Source organism: Protopterus annectens, chromosome 10.part0, assembly GCF_019279795.1.
Source record: "Protopterus annectens isolate FY-2018-M chromosome 10.part0, PAN1.0, whole genome shotgun sequence".
NCBI lineage: Eukaryota > Metazoa > Chordata > Ceratodontiformes > Protopteridae > Protopterus > Protopterus annectens.
The window spans coordinates 108,021,901-108,044,196 of NC_056744.1; the positions used below are offsets into that span (position 1 = coordinate 108,021,901).

The 22,296-nt window shown below is 38.4% G+C and overlaps 1 protein-coding gene and 1 long non-coding RNA gene across 3 annotated transcripts in view; one reads left to right on the plus strand and one right to left on the minus strand.

Moving 5' to 3' along the window:
* Positions 1 to 22,296, plus strand: part of AATK (apoptosis associated tyrosine kinase) — a 2,480,061-nt gene that overhangs the window by 600,617 nt on the left and 1,857,148 nt on the right. The window lies entirely within an intron of this gene.
* Positions 1 to 22,296, minus strand: part of LOC122812986 — a 560,793-nt gene that overhangs the window by 507,899 nt on the left and 30,598 nt on the right. The window contains exon 2 of the long non-coding RNA XR_006366615.1: positions 16,606 to 16,776. This is a non-coding gene — a long non-coding RNA (uncharacterized LOC122812986). The remainder of the gene's footprint in view (positions 1 to 16,605; positions 16,777 to 22,296) is intronic.

The window sequence follows — 22,296 nt, forward strand, 5'->3', positions numbered from 1 at the left end:
CATTGAAACAGTCAATCTGATGGTAAATACACTCAAAACATTAATTAAAAGTCACATAGCAAATATAACTTTTTATTAAAATTTTAAAATATAACATTTTCTGGTGGTTGGTTTTCACTCGCATATTCCTTGGTGCATTGTTTTCAGGTTTTTAGAGTTTGCTTAGTGCAGTAATGTTACTTTTACATTTGTTTTTGTTTATAGTGGTTAATTCCTTGGAAAGTCCTTATTTCTTCATTGATAGAGGACTCTTTGACTAATCTTAGACATAAGGGGGCCTGATCTATTCTAGTTTATTGTATATTGTTTGACCTTGTTTTTTTTCTATTACATGGTAGAAATTAAACCTCTGGTAAAGGATACATTAGCAAAGCAGTTACTATTTGGGGTTCTGCTTTTAAATACATATTTAAGAGCTTAGCCATCTCTGGTAATCTGAACTTTATGGCAGAATTCTTCTTCATATCAGGCCCACCTTATCTTTTTCCATTAAATCTGTCTTTAGGAAGAACATCTTTCTGGTTGTCATCTTCTCAGCCTGCAGGCTATGAAAACCTAAGACTAAGTGTAAGTAGCCCTGTTTTAGTGTTCCAGAGGGAGAAGGTCACTGATTCCTCCTAACAGTGAGCTTTGATGTTTCTTTAAACTAGTCAATTCATGTTGTGGACTTCTTCGTGGAGGCATAGTATTGCTTCACACATTTTTTTTTACATTTTAAAATTATAAATACTGAAAAAGAAAAATAATTTACAAAGTAAATACAGATACAAACTGTAAAGACAGCAATTACCACCCAGTGCAGCTGTCTCCTCTTGTAAAGTTGTTAGCTGTCACTAACATTTTCAAACTGTATTGCTTCACATAAATGCAACAACCATTCCTATAAGTTAAGGGATAATGAAGATATTGATTCTGAAAACTTAGAATGATTTTTAGTCACCATAAAAGCTAAACAGAATAGTTACAGTTGAGATTTTGATAAGTTTAGATCATACAGCAGTTTCTAGTGAAGAAGCAAATAACAGACAACATGTCAGGGGAAAAAAAACATTTTTAGTAGTTTGCCACTATCAGTGAGTATAGGTACACTCATGCTAAACATATCACTATGTTTCAAGCTGAAAACATGTATGTTAATACATATTAGAGAAACAGGACTACTTCATTTTAATGGAGTCAGCTATGCTGTATGGAAGATATTCATCTGGATTGCTTGATTTCATGGTAGTATTACATTTTTCTAATATAAAATCCATGCTGCAATAAACAGTTAATGTGAAATATATCCAGTGAGTTTTAGAAACCAAAATTTTCTCAGTTTATCCCGTAGAAACTAAATTGAGTAAGTGACCTGCAAAATCTAGCCACTAGGTTTCTGTAGATAACTGAGAACAAGAAATTAAGAAATCAGTAATAAACACTTTCTTTGACCTCGTAGATGTATTTATAATAACATTCAACCCTAGAATGTCATGCGGAGAGACCAAGGCTGCAAGTAGAGTTAGATTGTAACCTAGAACTGTTCAACAACTGGAAACAGAGAGATCTGCATTGTACTTTCATTTAGTAGCAGTGGGACCTCAGTCTGAAAGAGTGAAATGAAGTTAGGGACGTTAAGTCCATGATATAGGATTTAATCAAGATGAGCGAACATGTATCCTATGTTAGAGGCAACTGATAATCAAAAAACTGTGGAAAGTAGTGGTATAGAGAGAGACACCAAGCCCTGACTGTGGCCCAGGGGACCCAAGTACAGCAAGGGACCCATGTACAGTCTGCAGCTCAGGCTTTTGTGGAAATGTTAGGGAAGGGTGGTATATTTGCAAATAAATGGTGTAGAATGATGCTAATATTTTTCTGTTATTCTTCCATAGAATATAAGATAGGTTACAGGAGTTCTCATACAAAAAATGTTGTTATTAATTTTTTTATAGATTGCTGTGGTAGAAATGTAAGGGTTGAATAAAGCTAATAAGAGGGAACAGTCTGACAAGAGAACAGGAACCATGCCACTGTTAGTAGCTGCAGCAAAATAACTTTAAATAGAGAGTATGAAATCATGTCTGGATTGTTTTTTATATTTAAAACAAAAAATGTGAACCTTGTCTGAGTGGGTCCTAGATAATACTGTAAGTCAAGTGAGAAAAGTAAAGTAAAGTGAGAAATATAGAATGTAAACTAGTATAATTTGAGATCTAGAGACTGGATTTTCCAGTTCAGAATTTAGAATGATATTGAAATCTCCACCTATTATTATTATTATTATTATTATTATTATTATTATTTACAATGTGTGTAAATACATTACACCTTGAAGAATATTTTAAAGGGAAGGAGCAGAATTAGAGAAGGATGTATGCATAGACCCTCCATAAAGGAAAATTATGAACTTTTGCCACTAAGACCTATTTACTTGATCTTTAAAACCATTCTAAAACTTTCTATAAAGGGTTATGAATTAAATCAACTACACTTGCTAACTTGCTATTAAAAAAATTGAAAGAATCTGACTGTTTTGTGAAAATCTTTTGCTGCAAATATTGCACTTGTAGAGAAGTAAGTTTCAAAGTCACCAGTGGTGTACCACTGAACTCAGTTTTGGTTCCTCTCCTATTTAGCATATATTTCTCAGTCCTTCAGGCCAGCACTTCTGGCCTGTGTTTAACTATATTCACAGACAGCTGTCAATTGGGTGTTGTTATTCAATCTTCAAATGCCTCACAATTGCTCCAACTTGTGCTAGACCATCTTAACAACTGGTGCAAGGGCAACGGCCTCAAATTAAATGTTAAAAAATATGTAGTATAGCTCCTTTTGGTAAACAAAACAGTTTCACTTACCATAGTTAAAACACTTTCATTTACCATGTAGGAGATGCACCCCTCAAATCAGATGTTAAAGCAGAGGAACTAGGCTGGGACATCCTCTTTCCCCTTTGTTATTTTCATTATATTTAGAACCATTGGCAAAGAAAATAAGGGACTCAGAAATTCAAGAACATAATTGATATGGTAGTCAGCAAAATCTGGCTTTATTTGCAGATGATATTATTTTATACCTGGTAAAACCAGAAAAGGGGATTTCAGTGTCGTGGAGCATTTAGAGTCCATTTGAAGTCTTTCCAGGATACAAACTTAATGAAGCTAAAACAAAGGCAGTAGCTGTAAACTGTGTACCCACACATGAATTGGTTTAGGAATACCCATATTTACGGGGACTTCAGAGTATGGATTAAAATTATTCTGTTATGGCAGCTAAGGATATGTGGGAAGAGACAAAGCAAAAGATAATATAAAAACTGAGAAATCAGAAACTCTGTTTTATGGATATGGATAGCAAGATGCATGCAATTAAAATGTTTTTAGCCACTTGAGTTTTATACACAGGTCAGGCATATTTTTATCATCCAGAGGAGAAGTTGTGGATAGCAATTATTAAAGAGTTGAAGGACTTTATCTGGAAGGGGAAGATGGCAAGAGTCCATGTGGGACAAGCTGATCATTCCAGTAGAACAAGGTGGTTTGGGATTACCCGATTTGAAGTGTTATTTCAGAGCTATACAGTTAAGGCTCCTGTACAAAGCACAAGCAGAAAGCTATAATTCAAAGTGCAAAGGGATGATGATGAAACAGGGGTTAAGCTCAAGAAACAAGGAGAGACTAGAATTTTGGGTGCAGATCTTTAAGGAAAACAACAATAACCATGCAGAATATTATATCTATAATGTATCAGAAAGTATTCTAAGAACTAAGCCAGCATGGGAATGGAGAAGTGATATTCTGACAATAGGGATGACTGCAATTAGGGATACAGACAATAGGCAAGAGGGTGCTGGAATTTACTGGAGAAAACTGAAAAAGCAGCCAAGTCATTGGAAGCAAATAATTAAAGAGGGAAAGGTAATAGAATGGGAAGATGCCAAGAATTGATTTGGACTTTAGGCTAGAGAGTGCCTTCCCTATCAAAGATTGATATCAGAGTATAGGCAGAGAGAAATAGGGGGAATCCTACTTAAAGACCAGCACTAGTGCAGTTTTTAATAGAATCTAGAACAGAACCTGCAGTTAAAAAGGGATAGTTAGTAGAGCATATAAAATATTGCATGATAACTATAAAAAACAATCATATGAGTTTAGAAAGGACTGGGAAGAGAGACTGGATAAGAAATTCACAAAGAAACAATGGCAGGATATATGTGTGATGCCCGTGCACTGGCCCAGCAATGAATGAGTCTAAGTCCTCACCACTAACACCAGTGAAGGGCGTCCACATAGGGAAGGATAACAAATATACACACACAGTAAAGTACAATTTCCCTTAAGAGCACACAGAGAGCACAGTCAGTCTGGGGCTGGTTTCTCTCTTTCTCTCCAGATCCCCAATAAGACTCCCCACTGGCATAGCTATAGGGTCCGGATCTCAGCCTAGTGGGTAAGCTAAAACCTCCAGCACCCTCTCTGTCCAACCAGTGCTTCATGTCCCTGCCCAAGTAGCTGACACACACACACTTTAAGATCAGTGTTATATACAACCACACAGGCACTCCTGGGGAAGGCTGGCACAGATTCTCCATCTGTGCCCCCTTTCTGCTCAGACTATAAGGTAGAAATCACTGCCTCCACCCAATAATATTTATCAGCTACTAAAAAAGCCCTTATCAAAGGGTGTCCAATTCTGCTGTGCAATATTATTATCCAGATGGTAAGTGTAACTGAACAGTCAATATTTATTTGGAGTGGCTTTGTACAGTATTACTATATATATATATATATATATATATATATATATATATATATATAGGTTCTGGATGTTTGCTCAGATGAGCAAATGACTGAAACCCAAACAGCTGGGCATACTTACGCGAAAGTGCTTTTCACCAAAGAAACACTTTTGCATAAGTATGCCTGTTACCGAGGCTGTACTACCGTGCGGGTAAGGGAGATTTCCCTTTTCCCCACTGTAGTGTGGTCTCAGAGGGAGAATGTTAAAGTAGGGGGGGTGGGGGGCATAGCCCCCCACATGGGGGGGTGCAGGGGGGCAGAGCCCCCTGCTAAACTGTAAATATAGTGTTTTTTTTTGTAACATGCTTTAACAAAAGCGCTTTTTCGATAAAAGCTCTTTTGTTAAAGTGTGTTCGGTTATTATGGATTCAGACGTTTGCTCATTTGAGCAAACTAGATCCATATATATATATATATATATATATATATATATATATATATATATATACAATGTACTCTAGAGCTTAAATTATCTCACACAAAACAGCCACAGTTGAAAGGTTTAAAAATATTTAATAATAAATAATAAAAACACAAGACAATACTTCTTACTACACAGTTCTAGTCAAGAGTTCAGAGATCACAGAGAAATACTTAAAATAATACAGTAGAAAGTTTCTGACATCAATATAGAAAAAAAAAATAATTTAATCTTCCTATTTCCTAGCTATATCTAAGAGAAAACACAGTTCTAAAATAAACTTATATATAGAGCATAGGCAGAGTGCTGGTGATGTTGGATATTCTAAAACAAATGCAAAATGTTCTGAGTCTCTCTGTCCTAAAATTGATAACACAGTACGACTGACTCATTTCAGATTACATCATTATTTTCTGATTCCTGGGCTAAAAGAAGCTCAGAGTATAACAGCCCTTTTGATCTTGCACCTGGTTAAGAAGCCAGAATAATAAAATACATTATCCATGCAAATTCTAGCAATTAACTCTGGTCTCAAAACAATAGCCGGAATTCCTTCATCCAGACATCTCGGCTCCGGGTTTTGTGATAAAACAATTATACAATGCTTGACTTATCAGCTTCCCTACAGCAGAGTGCACTGTTGTTACATTTTTGCAGTTCCACATTTAACACCATTTTCTTCCATTTAAGAGAACAAGCCTGTGGCTTATATTAATATTTACAGATGACAGAATTATCTACAAAATTCTATCTGCCTAGGCTGGCAGCCTTCACCTATCTTCACAATATATATGACTTCCATATATGCAACAAAGTCTATAAGATTTAGGATCTTTGATTGTAAATGTTTACATAGGTATTTTTATACCCCAAGTAGACTCCAGAGAATTTTTACTCAGGTAGACAGCAAATGTTGGAGATGTGATGGGGAAGAAAGAGGCAACTGGGAACATATTTTCAGGAGTGTAATGAGTTGCCAGACTTTAAAAATTCCCTGCCCTACAAATTTCTCTATCAGAAATACTGGGTGATCAAATTGTCATAACTAAGAAAATGATTGTTGAGTTATGGTACAAAATCTGAATTGCCTATATATAGTAACACCTTGCTTTGTCTAATTATGGTGGCTGCTAAAAACAATTACTAAAAAATGCAAATCAATGTCCAAACCAACTGTTCTAGAAGTAGTAAATATTGTAACAGAGATAAAACCACTGGAATTTGGATCTTTAGAAAGGGGTAGGAGCAAACTACATAGAAAAAAATGGGAGTTGTGGGAACAATAGTTGCAGAATAATGTCTTGGGGGAGGAATGAGGTTTAATAGAAGGCAGGATTTGAATGAGGTATGTAATGTTTGACTGACAATGACTGGATAGATTATAAATGATGCATAATGTTTGCATCTAAAAGCATGTCAGTATGGTTTGTTTTCATGTATATAAATATGATTGCCTATGTCATAAGTGCTAATTTCTAATCTAAAAAAAAGGGGAAAACAGTTAGGGTACAGTTAGGGTTGAATGTCATGATTTTATGGAGAACAAGATAGTGAGCTTAACTTTGTTTTACTAGAGAATAGTACAGAGCAAAAAATTGGTACACTGGTATTAAAGGGCCTATGTGATAGCCTTAAGCCAGACAGAAAGAAAAAGGGTGGGAAGGAGGGGCATGACTATGGGATTATGGGTCTTAGATGTTAAAACACTTTTTCATGGAGGGGGTAATGGCTGAAATGAGGTATTAGAATGGGCAGCAGAAGTGAGACAGATGAAACATACAAAAGGCATTGAGAACATACAAGACTTTGAGGCAACTGGAGCTTGATTAGTGAAAAGAAGGGCATGGCTGCTTTCGGATTGCATTGATACCATTGCATTTCAAATGTAGGAATCAGAGGTGTAAAAATGTGTCTCTTATACTCAGAACAGTGCCATACTGCTATAACCCTGTCTTCTGTCCACCTTACTATGGGTTTTGACAAGTGGCACTGGAACATGGTGGATGGTCAACATAGCGACATTAAAAATAGATCTGAAAAAAAAACTGAGGCAGACCATGCAGACTTATGATCTCCCTGTGTTTGTTTATGCTGTGTTACGTTATGTTATGTTATGTTATGTTAGTGTAAGCTTTCTGAAATTGAAATCCCTTTCATAGGTAGAAAATATAATTAAAATATGATTTATTTTCTTTTTTCCCTATTGCATAATGGTTACACATTTATATAGCTATATTTAAATTTGTGAACTTTGCAGTATTCTTGTAGCATAAGAAATGTGTGTAACCTAGTGACCTTTTCCTGTAAATAAAAAGTGTCAATGGCAAAAAATTGTATGAAACTTGGAATTGAAACGTAAAGTGTAAATTTCTTCAGTTTCTCTGGAAAGACTGGATTGGTTGTTATTAAGGTTTTGGAGTTAGGAAAAAAGCCGTAAAATGCAATTAAAATGTTCCTAAAACAAGGCTATGTGATTACTCCTGTGAAAGAAGTCGTTAGAATTCAAATAAAAAAAAAACTGTCCGACTACATGTAGAAATTGAAGGTAGAAATAACAACTCTTTTCTGTGGGGACATACGTGATGAGCTTAAATATATATGAAAATGAATCTAGTATGAAGTCAGTCATCCTTGCTTGGATGACTATTGGAAGCATATCTCTATATATTGCTGTAAACCTGCATCTACCTGCATAGTAGATTTACTGGATTAGAGCAGTTAACGACAGTGTGTCTTTAAGTTAGAACAGCTGGGATATTTATCTAGTTAGATTTCTTTTTTAAATACTGTGTGTGCAAAATTAGTTAGTGCTTTCTGTTCATTGTACATCATTTACCTCTGCACATTGTATGTGTATCAGCACTGTTTTGACGTATTTATTGATTAAGCAGAGTTTGATTTATTCACATTTAAAATCTTGTGGATTTTTTTTATTTATTTATGAATTGTTATTTATTATGTAAGAGGAGGGTTTTATTTAGCACTTTAAGTAGGCAAGCTGTAGTATCAACCTCTAATTAGACAACTCTCTTGAGTATACTGCCGTAACATGTCATTTCTTCACGTTATAACTTATATTAGGCTAGGTCAAAAGTGGGGGTAACTGATGTGTCTACTCCTAGCTGTATATAGAGCAGTGGTAGTACTACCATGCCAGGAAGAAAGTTGTGTGGAACTGGAGAATTTTAAGAGCCTTCCCTGTGCATGTTTGTCTAAATGATAATTTGGCAGACAGTTACTATGGCTAAGGGGCACTGAAATACACTATGGTTTATAGAGAAAGAGAGAGAGTGGTGAGATCTTCACATTTGGCAGTCAGTGGTGCCATGCATCACAGGAGATTCTAATGGAAAAGGTAAAGGAAAGCAAATAAATTAAATAAAAAATAAAGCTGTCATTAAAAACTGATTAAGGATAACAAGTCTAATCACTGTAAAGAGAAGAGATAAGTGTGCATTATATCTGAGCATTCATCACATAATACCATGTAGAAATTATTAGATCATCTGAAAGTGAAATACAGTTGATTATTTTGACACATTTCCTCCCTTATGAAATATTTTTTTATTTTGTTGACTCAGTTGTACTATTGGGCCATAGGGAATATTCAGTTCAGGCCTGAAGAGAAAAGTTCCATATGTAGCAATTAGTGTTGATGACATAATAACATGCCACAAATAAAAAAATTCAGCAAAACTGTTAGCTTATCTGTAGCTGCACAAAGTTAACCAACATGGAGCTGTAGAAAAAATGGATGGAATCATACCAAAACTACCCACAGCTTTGAAAATAGATGACAATCAGTATTGACTATTCTATACCTTTAATACACAAGGTTTCCTTACTCCACTACCTCTTTTCTTTTCTCTAATCTCTACTCTCTCTTTTTCTGCTGAATCTCTCTTGGACACATCAAACAAAACCATAACACCTCTTATCTCATTTTCTCTCTGTATTTCTAAATACCAACCACCAAATGCTTCTAAGAAGACTTGCCATCTTGGAACACTTGGAAGCTTGTAAACAAAGTATTTAGACTACATTTTGCAGCCAGGGAAGTACATTTAAAGTACAGTTATCTTACCATTTAAATCAGTTTTGTTTTTCTCCACCCAACCGCCTAATGTTTTCTTGTGCTTTTAAACTTGGATGGTCTTGAGCTGCCCACCCCTAACATATATCTAGACTTGGAAGCTCCTCCATGCCTCATATTCTATATACCTTGCCCTGGAAGTTATTCCCGGTCTTATCTCCCTGCTCATCTTACTGAGCACTCACAGATAAAACTGGGAAAGACCTCCCCTTAGACTGTTAATGTGTTTTGAAATTGCCTTAAAATTTGTGTCCCTCATTGCTAGCTTGTCGACTTTTAATTACTGTAGCTAGTTGCTTGATTTTTTTCCGATATCTTTTCACTTTTAGCTAAGTAAAGTGTGTTTTTATGTTAATAAGCGAGATACTGCAATTCTAGTGACAGTAGAAAGGTAACCTGGTTTGTCTCAGTTGGGATATACATAAGGAGACGCAAAGTCATAATTACTTGTTGTAGCTAGTTCGCATCTTTTCATGTTTGGCTAACTAAAATGCATTTTTACATTAAGAAAACGGGGGTTGGAATTCTGGTGGCGGTAAAAAGGTAGCATAGTTTGTCAAAATTGGGAAACACACAGGGAGCTTTAAAGTAAGGTTGTCTCATTGACGTGAGAGCTTTTTAGTTGGTTTAATCCATTTTCTTTGAGTGTTCCTATTCATTGTGTTTGAGTATCACTTGGCTCAGTTCCCCAGAGCTCTGATCCTTGGCACCCATGCCTGTGTTCTCAGAATGCTTGGCTTGCATCTGGTGCCATCCAGGCTAAGATAAATAGTTAACTCATTACATCTGAGTGATGCCTCTAAGTGCATCTGCAGTTAACTCCTACTGACACCTCTAGGCGTCAAATATTGCTTGTTCATATTTGCATCAATAATTCCAAAATAATGCTATGTACAAGGTTTTAAAAGATTCCATCTTAAAGCTTAAACAAATTCAAACTCAACTGCATTAATATTTGACCTCTGTCTAGTGCAGATAGATAGATATTAGCTGTTGTTTTTATGATATTAATTTATATAGATATAATTTTCAGTTTTTCTAAATATCTCAACAACCAGCTAACATAGACAGAGCCTCATATGAAAGCTGTCAGCTAGATGAATAAAATGCTACTAACGGTATGTATGTAACTTGAGTGGTTGTTGAGATATTTTAAGTTGTTTACAAAATATTACAAATGCAATAGTTACTGTGTTTACTGTGACTTAAAAAAGTTTAGTTTAAGTCCTAGAACATAAAGAATAATACCACTAAAAATAGTTTGTGCTGAAGGGTTTGCCATTTATACTTCTTCCATAATCCCTATGGTTCTAGAGATATATTTGTTGAACTGTGAGGACATCACTGAATCTGTCAAAAGCCTTAGGTTCCGCCCATTGGAAATTACAGTGCAAACTTCCTGAGTTCCAGTGGAGTGAATGAGTTAAATTGAAATATTACCTTTTTCTGAACTATTTCTGAAGGCTGCTACTGTAGTTTCAAATTATTTTACTGCATATTTTTTTTGCTTTGCATCACTGTAAAGTGTGGTTGCTTTCCTTGGTTCATCTGCTGCTGGTGTGCTTTGAGATTGGTTTGAAGTGTGTGCTCTTCATTGCTGGCTCGTATTTCTTAGAATCACCATGTAATTACTTGTATCTACTTTTTTGATTTGTTACTGATACCCTTTCACATTTGGCTGTTTACGGTGTGTTTTTATATTAATAAGACTGTGAGTGCCATTCTAGTGGCAGTAGAAAGGAAGTTTGATCTGTCCAAATTGGAAAACACACATGGTGGGTTAAAGTGAGATCATTTCATTGGACAGATCTTTTTAGTTGATTTAGTTACTTTTATTTGAGTTAATAACTTCCACTGCTTGCCATGCACTGGTGTTTATGCAGTGCCTTATATAGACATGGTAACTTAGAAACTAAATTGTCCTCATGAAACTACCATTGTAACTTTAACCAGTACTCAGTTGTGCAAATAACTTGTTTGCAAGCTGAGGAGCACTGCCCCATGATTTTAGTTATGCATAACCTGGGTGTTTCTACCCTCACAGTACCCAAGTTAGCCTGCTGTAATACCCCTTTGTAGCTAACGTAAAAAAGCCTCGACTCCTTGGATGAGTTTAGTAGATATGGGCTTCTTGAGACAATGTAGAAATTGCCTCATGTTTATTCAGAACCAAATTTTATTTGAGAAATGGATACAGTATGTGAGAGATATAATTACAAAATGTCACTGGGAGCAAGACATAACAATTAGCTTGTTGGTAACATAAGCATTACACCCACCATACATAGTACTGATCCAACACATAAACAGTTATGCTGATACACTTAAAAAGCAAACTTTCTAAACCCCAAAGACTTCCTAGGTATTCATCTTATAAAAATGAATCCACAGAAACAGCAAAAACACTCCACTGAAACTTCACCTAACACAACACATACAACTACACCCTTTGAAGCCTCAATTACAAAGTCCATAAAGCAAGCCAACACACTACCCAATATTTTAATAATAGGAGACTCCATTGTGATATATACAGATATCCTGCTTATCAAACTGAATAAGGAGAAAATCACGGTCAGTCACCCATGCACTCAAATCACAAGACCAGAAGTGCCAGTATGACTCAGTCATGGTCAAAATGGGTGAAATGACCTGAGACATAACTCCCTGGAATATATAGAGAGAGATATTATAGAGCTCTTGGACTGTGTGTCACAGACTAGTATGTGCGTAGCACTGAGCAGCATTCTACCTTCAAAAAGGATGATGACACAATATGAACAAAACCTGTTGACTTTAATAATCAACTTAGTTTCTGGTGTCATTCTAAGGGGGGCTGTAATATTTGTTAGCATGGGAGGATATGGTCGACAGACTGTGTTGCTTTGCCTAGGATGGTCTACATCTGCTTCTCTAGGCTTTCAAATGTTAGCTAAAGTATTGTCTCACCATGCTGTCTTTTTTAGGCAATGCCAAACTGATAAACTGTCCATCATATCAAAAAGAACTGAAGGGAATCTAAAGGTGTCACTGTTCAGTGCCAATAATCTAAATAAGAAACTACGCACCCTCCAGGCACTCTTCTCCTTGAAGAATGAGGACATCTTTGCCGTTACTGAGACATGGTTTAAAGCCACATAGAGCAACCTAGCAGTGAAGGACTGCAATGCCTTCTACACATTCAGGCCAGCTACTGTGCAGACAGGGAACACAGATGGAGGTGTTTCAGTCTAATCAGTGACAAACTCACCTCATGACTAGTCAAACAGGATGATGTGTTTCAGCTTCTCTTTGTCTAGATTTCCATAGAAAAACTCCCATATCAAATCTTTGCAAGCTATAGGTCACCCTGTATGAACCAAGAAACGTATAACTTGTTCTTGGACTTACTAAAGGCCCTCACCATTCAACCCAATACCATATTCATGGGTGACTTCAACTGTCCCACCATAAACTGGGACACTGATGTGACCCTCAAACTTACAGGCCCAGAGATTCCTGGGCTTTATATACACAAACACCTTGGAGCAGATAGCCCATACTCAACCTGGTGCTCACAAACATGGGAGAATGCTGTATATCCCCCCCACACACACACACACACACAAAGTGTAGTATCGTTTCAGTAATGTCAGAGTACAGATCTGTTTCTTTCATAATAAAAATCAGTTCTATGACTCCGGCTATCCCTATAACATTTAGAAACTATTTGAAGGCAAACTTCCTACTACTAAGTGATAACCTGTCAACATTTCAGGTACCCTGTCCAAACCCTGAGAACACATCTGCCTTTTCAGAAATGTTCAAAGAAACCCTGAAAAAATAGGTAATTCCCAAAAACAGCAAGCAACCAAGTACCAAAGCACAAACACCAGTAATCCACACTAGCACCTCTGTCAGGCAAAGCAATAAAGCCACGGAAAAAATCTTCAGTGAACACTCGTTTATTTAGCAGATTCCAGCAGTTGCAGAACCATCAGCACTAACACAAAACACATAAACGTCTTAAGGTCTCTGCTTTCATTTGATACACTTTATCAGATGTGGGCCATCTGTAAATGATTCAATTTATACATATAAACTGAATCATTTACGGATGGCCCACATCTGATGAAGTGTATCAAATGAAAACGGAGACTTTAAGACGTTTATGTGTTTTGTGTTAGTGCTGGTGGTTCTGCAACTGTTGGAATCTGCTAAATAAACAAATGTTCACTGAAGGTTTTATCCGTGGCATTATCGCTTTGCCTGACAGAGGTGCTAGTGTGGAAACCCTGAAAAAATCCTGTCAGTAAATGCAAAAAAAATCTGGCCCTACCAGAAATAAGCCCAGGAACTAACTCAGAAAATAAAGGACACTGGTGGAATCCAGACATAATCAAATTGTACAACAAAAGAAAAAAACGTGGTAGCCAGCATTAGGAAGCTCTACTCCCAGCATGATAAAAACATTATCATCCATCTAAACAGGCAATTAAGAGGGCAAATTAAGTGTACTAAAGTGAAATTTGAGGTAAAGATAGTGTTCCAGGCAAAGGACTACCACAAGGCTTTCTTTAGCTATGTCCAAATCCTCATAGGCAGCACACAGCAATGTGCAGAACTGATTGCAAATGGAGCCACCTAAATCAAGCTGGAATGTGTAGCAAATCTACTGGCTAAGTTCAACTCCAGTTTTACCACCCTGTCTCCCCATAACACTCACAAGGAAATAACATCAAATACCACCCCCACCCCCCCCCACTATCACAAGGAAGCAGGTCTTAGATGTGGTCTCTAAAGCCAAAAACATTGCATCAGTGAGCCCCAATAACATCCCAGGATGCCTCCTAAATAGCCTGAAACATAACCTATCATGACTACTGAAGTCACTGTTTAGCCATAGGCTCCAAACAAGTGATGTGCCACATAAATGAAGAACTGCAACTTTCATCTCTCTGCACAAGGGCAGGCCATCAGTGAACCCAAGGAACTACAGACCCATACGTTTGACTAGTCTCATATGTAAAGCCATGGAAAGAATTACATTGAGATGATTAATAAGAACATAGAAAACCTTCAAACTCTGGATCCAATCCAATGCAGATCATGCATGCTAAACCTGGTGGACTTCTTTTAGAAGGATGAAGACAAAACACTCATACTGCCTACCTTGACCTGGCTAAGGCATTTGATATAGTACCCCACTCGGGCATTGTAAACAAACCCATGAGTATAGACATGAACCCCCATGTTATGCTCTGGATAGCCAGCTGGCTCTCAGATAGGTCCCAGGAATTTAGGATAGGGAGAGATTGGTCATTAATGGAGTACTTCAGGGCTCTGTGCTGAGTCTGCTTCTTTTTCACATTGTACTTCTCGGAAGTCAGGGGCCTCTGGTTGACCAAGTTTGCAGATGATTGCAAACTAGGATCAGTCATAGAATCCCCGAACATCACTAACATCATGCAGGACTAACATAGTCAAATGACTGGTGCCAAAGCCACAGCTTATGCCTCAATGCCAAGAAATGTATAATAGTATCATTTGGGAAGTCAGACACCCAGGGAAATTACCTCATTGGTATAACAGCCCTGTGTTTCTTATATTTAGTCGAAGACTCTGCTTGTGTTGTGCTGATGAAGTTATAACAAGCCTGAAATATGCATATTCACAACTAGTGTGGTTTGGCTGTACTGGCTTGAAATTGTCCATTGAAGTGACTTAAAAAGAAATGTCATGGGCATTTAGAACCACCATATAGTGGAAATACTTGATGTTCTTAAGGGTCATTTGCATGTATCCCATATGCCTTTGACACAAGAGGTTTGAAAGGTCACTCAGTGGAAGTTCTAGCTTGGCTGGAGTTTTCATTTAGTTTTTACTAAATATTTAGTGTGAAATCTATAGTAATTTTACTTGGAAATGGTTATAATTAGCTTATGTCACCCCTTCCTTGCAGACACATTTTCAGGACAGGTAGTAGGGAAGCTTTTGTAGACAAAACTGTTTCTAGAATAGCAGCTTTAAAAGATTTAAAAATGAGTAATTTGGAGGAAAAAAGAAAGACAGATAGGTGTAACCATCTTAAGAAAATGTGTGACTTTCTGTTTGCAGTTTGAAGTTGCATCAGGTTAGTTTTCCACTTTAGTAACATACGCCATTAGTAACACAATTATGTTTCCTTGGAAATATTGACCAGCGCACTTATATTGACATGCCATTTTTCTATGCTGTACTGGTGCTTTTCTTAGACCACTGTAAGGAAGCCCTTGAATTATTTTCAGCTCTTCAGGGAAAATAACTTAAAAGCTGTTCTGTATGTAGGCAGTGTAGTATTAACTGCATCTTAGGAAAGCAGCTGATGTGTCCGTTAGGACAAAAACTCCTGCCACCTCTCCCTTCAGTTATAGTTGGTCATGCAAAATCTTGTGTTTCCATAAACAAAACGACACTTTGGGCATTTAAAAAGGTGACAGCTCTAACTGTATGACACTGATATTGTATTGATCAGGAAAACAAATGATAGAGAAAAATCAATAAAGGTAAATGCAGAAAGAGCTGTTTTCTTAGACCTCCCAAGGGCATCTACATTATCTGTATCAAAAATTTGAAACAACTCGTATTAATTCTGGTTCAGTGTCCTAGTTTTCCTCTTACTTAGATGTTAAAATCTAGAGTCAGATGGGGCACAAAAACATATAACCCTTTCCAGCATCCCCTGAAGTTCCCAGTGCTTTGGCTTGTTGTCATACAGTAATGCTGAGTGGGAAATCATGTCAAAATAACATGGCATAGCACTTCATGCCTCTATTCAGTCAGTTAAGTGCTTTTGTCTCTCTTCAAACATGGAGACTTCATCAGAAGTGTTTGAAGTCAGCCTCAATTCTAATGAAATCTCCATGTTTGAAGAGAGATGAACATGATTAATCCATTGAATAAAGTCTTTGTATAGGTTGCTTTTGGTCTTCATTGACTTTTTTTGTTTGTTTGGTTGCACTTATGTTGACTTACTGTGCTTTGTGGTTACTTCATTCCTCTGATAACAAGCTGCAATAAACACAGATCATACTCCAAGATCATCTCTCTGAAGATGAAAACAGATATCTGATAGGCTGGAGGATATAAAAATCTGAAATGTTGCCGCAGGACATCCTTTGACATATTTCATTTAACACGTACCTGGAAGCACTCATGGTTCAGAACTTGACTTTCAAACACTATTGCCAGCCAAATTATCTTTCAAACAAACAAAGCATTTGCTTTCTATGCAAGTTAAAAAGAAGAAAAAGTTGTCTTGCTTTCATAATCAGAAAAGAATTATAATTTACCATTGTTTCCAATACTCCTGGAAGATGAGGTTCCTAATTCACTTTGACAGATTGGCTACTTCCTCCCGCAGGCAGCAAAGTTTACAAGTAGCATTAAGGTTACTGTTTGTTCTTCTTCTTGCATAACAGTCCTGATTTGGATATTTATGTCTGTGAAAAATACCAGACATCCTAACATTTAAGGAGAAAAAATATGTATTAACTTGCCTGTACCTGTAAATATTGCAGGAAACTATTATACTATATATGAAATACTTTAATATACTCAACATAGCAACTAAAATTCTAAATCAGTGAGTCCTTATTTTGATAGTAAAATGAAGATAAGTACTTTTCATGGGAACCATTTAGCTTGTTTTATTCCCTTCTCATTACGACTCAGGTCATAGAGATGAAACCCCTTCCCCAGCATAAGTCCTCCCTTGGAGGTAGTTTACATGAGTAACATTATTTGAAGGTTGAAGAGCTCCACCTTGGGAGCTTAAGGATGTGAACCCCCCCCTTCAGGTCTGTATTATAACCACAAAAAGTCAGCTTAGCAAATGGAATTTTACACAGAAAATGCTGTTCAGTGAACTGTTATAGTGAGATTGCGGTACAGTGAATTTCAGAAAATCTGCCCTTTCCCCACTGTAGTGTGATCTTGGAGTTGGTATATATAATTAGCGGGGGGTGTGGGGGAGCAGCCCCCCACAAGAGCGAGTTCAACGAACGGCATTTTTGATGTAAAAGCAGTTCGCTGAACTGACTTTTCATGGTTGTAATATAAACCCCCCCTTCTCCCGGTGTGACTTTGGTTTAAAAGGGACATCATCTCTTCAACTTCTTTATGCTGCTGTTCTAGCTTCCTGTCACATTCATTGAGAAGTGACCTAGATGTACTCGGTATTTATTTGCACAATACAAAATGGCACTGAATAAAGATTAACACACTATAGTATTCACATAGGTAGCTTAGAACATCTGACCACCTCGTAGAGTTTGTGCCAGGAACCCACAGAGGTGTAGGAAGTATAACATTCACTATCTGTGCACCTCTGCACTGAAACTCAGTACCTAGTGAGATCTCAGCTTTACAGGTACTGAAGTTAGGCAGTTCTCAATATAAAACCTGCTCTGGTATATACTACCACTGTAACTCCAACTAATTATGAACCTATAATTTTTATACACTACTTTTCTGTGTAATTATTACTCCTAAGATAAAACTGTAATGCTGTTCCTGCATTATATTTTCAGATGTAATATGTAAACTTAACATGATAGCTTACATCAGCACCAAACAAAAAATGTATTAATGTATTCTTTTTTTTTTTTTTTTGTACTCTGGTTAAACATCACAGTTATAATCACTGTTGAACCTAACTGCTGTTTTGTATTTTCAATTTAAAACTTTATTGTTCCGGATACCATATTGTTTTATGTGCTACGTTTGATAGGCTTGGCTTCCCAGATCCTTACCTGATAAAAGGTATGGTGAATCAGTAGGACAATCCAGTAAATAAATGATCACATTTCAACTGCTCACCACCTGCCTTGACCTCATATGATCCTTCAGTGATACTGCAGAGGGTTTTTCTGAGACCTGGTACACTGCTAGTGTCCCCCTGTTTGCAGATATACTGAATACGGCTTGAGTTGACCACTCCCTCATTTTACTTACAGATGCAGACTACATATCAGAGAGTTAAACACTTTAACTTTTAAGTAAAATAATGCACCACTCCCATGTTTATGTCCTTAGCCTCTACTTATGCTGTCTTAGTCAAACAGATGGCAAACAGGTTTTAGCACAACTAAATCGACATAATCTCATGTATAACAGCACTGCACTTTTGTGTTCCTGCACCTTATCCACTATGGTTCAGGACACTTTGATGCTAATTTCTTCCCATCATTATAAAAGAGCTTAGAGTCCCAGTCTCTAATTGCAGCATCACAGCAGTGGTTAAAGCCATACCTCCAAACCTCTTACCACAAGTATTTTGCACAATGCCATAATAGGTTCATAGGTGTCTACTAGGCTAATGGCCATGGGGCCTTTACAGGCCTAGCCATAGGATTACCCTGGCATCGTGCCACCCAACCTTAGTTCCCAGTGCTTCTGTCGAGTAGAGCCACTGGAGTGATCCCCGGGGTGAAATTTCTATTTCCCAGCCACTCATCATGATTTCTCTTGAAGAGGGTCAGCGAGGTGCTCTGCTTGACATGTATGGGAAGTCTATTCCAGAGCATGGGCAGTCTCTGGATTATGAACTTGTCCCTCCAGTACCTTCTGTTGATTGTGGTAATGAGGTTGAGGTCTCTGGAGCATGTGGTGTGGAGGGATTGGGATTTCTTTAGATGTAGCATTTCTAACAGAGCTGGGTCAGACATGGCCTTGTAAGTCAAGCAGAGATCTCCTCTAAGTAGGTGATATGAGACAGGGAATAGTTGGAGTTTTTTGAGTTTGTCCATATAGGACAAGTGTTTAACGCCTAAGATCCTCTTTGTGAGGTACTTTTACGACCTCTCCAGTTGTTGCAGGTGTCTAGTGAGGTGCACACATCAAATGGGGCATTGTACTCGATGACTGGCCTAATGAGGGAAGAGTAGAGGGAGACAATGACCTCTTTCTTCCTGGATGCAAAACCCTTAGTAATGAGATGTGCCACATAGAAGGACTTTCTGACCACAGTTGAAATGTGGTGATCAAAAGAGAGGTTGCTATCAACCTGTGTTCCCAGAACTCTTATAATGCCTTCTGTGTTCAGTGGACTATCATCAGTGTGGTAATTCATAGGAACCGGGTTTTTCCCTAAGGGGTTGACGACGCATTTTTTGGCATTGAGCTTAAGGCCATGGTTCCGACACCAGTCGTTGGTCTCAGTAAGGACATTCTGTAAGATGTCAACATCACTTGGGGAGTTAACTTTGTCAGCCAGAGTCCCTTCGTGTTGGCTTGGACTTCAGAGAAGTAGATGCCAAACAGGAGCGGACCCAGGACCGAACCCTGTGGGACTCCACATGTGACTAGTCGGCAGTCTGACTTGGAGTCAGTTACTTTCACATTGTGGGTTCTATGACCAGTTTGCAACCCACCTAGTGATATAGGGGTTGATGCCTAGTTTATTGAGTTTTTCTATGATTCCTGAGTGGGGAATGGTATCAGAGACCTTGGCCAGATCAAGGTAGGCTGTATGAACCACCTTGCCTTCCACCACATCTCTGGTGACTGACTCAAAGAAGTCGACCAAGTTGAGCAGGCATGATCTACCCTTCACAAAACCAAACTGTGTGGGATCCAGAGTTTGGAGATTCTCTATATCCTTGTTTATTAGGTCCATGATGATGCATTCCATAGCTTTGCATATCAGACTCGTCAGGTTAATGGGGCGATAGTTCCCAGGGTCTGTATTCACTCCTCCTTTGTGGAGAGGGATGACTGTAACAGTGCACCATTCAGTAGGGACAAAGCCTTAGGTGAGGCTGTGAGTGAACAGGGCACACAGGTGAGGTGCCAGTTCACTCTGTAGTTCACATAAAACACAGCCAGGGATATTGTCAGGTCCCATAGAAGCTGTATTCTTGGCCTTGGACAGTGCTGTTTTAACTTGTGCAGCATTAATACTGGGTGTCTGGCAATCTACTGATATTGTGATTGGTCCTTTGTGGGGGTGAGAGGGGTAAAGTTGGCACTGAATCTGTCGGCCAGTATATTGGCAATATCTGTTGGCTTGGTATAGGAGGTACCACTGTGCAGCACCTCAGAGCAAATCTGGGTATTGCCATGGAGATTCTTTAAATAAATATCGAAATTCTTGTTGTTGTCTTTACTATCTGTTGCAATTCTGTTTTCATAGCTAGCTTTAGAGGATTTGATGAGGGATCTCAACTTTTTGTTGAGGGTGATAAGGGAGTTTTTTTCAGTCTTGGGACTTCACCTTATTCCGCATCAGTTTCCTCCTTCTGTAATAGAGTTTGTTTATGGCAGGGGACCATCAGAATGGCTTCCGTTTTTGGAGGAAAGCGTCTTGGTTCTATTGGTTATGGTGAGATCCATGCATTTGTGTACGTGTTTGTACAGTCCATTGGTGTATGATTCGGCAGTCATGCAACTATTCTCCATTTGCATGGGTGCCGTGAAGTTAGCCACCTCTGTTTTTAGGAGCCCAAAGTTAACTTTGGAGAAGTTTTTCATGGTGGTTACCTTTGTGGGGGGGGGGGTGGGAGGGATGTGGATTTCTAAAGTGATTAGTTTGTGGTCAGATCTAACCAGGGAGGAAATGACTACTGGTGTAGACGAAAGGTCACCCATGTTAGTAATGACCAGGTCAAGGATGTTGCTACCTCTAGTGGGGGTAAGAATGAGCTGGTCCAGGGCATTGGAATTAATGAATTCCAGGAAACGTTGGCCAAATGTATTGGTACATAGGTAGTTTTTCCAGTTAATGGAGGGGTAGTTGAAGTCACCCAGTATGAGAGTGTTAGGTTGGACTCTAATATTCTCCAGGGTGCTTAGGAACGTCGGGTGTGAGTCTTGGGACATGGTTGGGGACCTATAGAAGGCTACAACCTGAATCGCTGTCTGACCCAATGTTAGCTGCACCTGAAGTATCTCTGATGCATTATGTTGAGCTGCTAGTCTGGAGGTGTGCTAATCCTTTATGAATATGGAAACACCACTGCCTTTGAAGCTTCGGTCCAAGTTCTGAGGCCGAAAGATGTGGAATGAGTTATAGCCTGGTAGTGCAGGGGTTCTTTCGGCTGCCTTGAGCCAGGTGTCTGTTACAGCACAAATGTCGATGTTCTCCATTTTAAGGAGTGCTTTGAGCGAGTGCATTTTGAGATTTAGACTTCTAGTGTTGAGCAGCATGACCCTCAAATTGCATTTGTTTGTAGCTGTTATGGTGGTAATTTGGTCTTTGGAACACCACCTAAAAAAGGCACTATAGGAGTGGCAAGAGCCTTGGCCAGTATCCGTAAGCCCAGGGATGACAGATGCAGGCCATCTCTGGGAAAGCATCGAGGTCTGTAAATCATGTCATCCCAGGCAGACAGATACTGGATTCCTTTAGAATGACACCATAAACTTAGCCAATTGTTGAAATCAATCATTTTCTTCTTGTACCCTGGTATCATTCTGGGTAATGGTAGGATGGTGCTCAGGGCTAGTGTCATACCCACCTGGGCTACATAATCTGAGCGCTCGTCCATGTCGCTTTTCATGTAGTCCAGGGAAGTACATCTCAGGTCATTCACACCCACATGTACAATGACAGAGTCATATTTGTACCTGTTGTTGAGGGACCTGAGAGCGTACGTCATGTGGTGGATCCTGGAGTCTGACAGGCAGCTGACTGTTACTTTCTCCTTATTCATCCTAGTGAGTGGGACATCAGTGTGCCTCACTATCAAGTCACCTATAACTAGTGTGTTGGGCATGCTGTTTTGCCTTAGGGGCACTGGTGGAGTGGCACACTGTTTAGGAGAGTTATGTGTCTCTTGATTAGTGTTGTGTTTTGGTGGTCGAGTGTGTTTCTGCCTTGGAGGTCTCTGCTGTCTGGGTAGATTTTTATTGACAACCTCTGTGAAGGTGGGTGTGTGGTTTGTGTTTTTATGTGAAGGCAGTGCTGGTGTGTTTTCTGGAGGGCTATGTGTTCCATGTGGCGTGGTGCAAGTGTTGACCTTCTTCTCTTGACCAGCTATTCC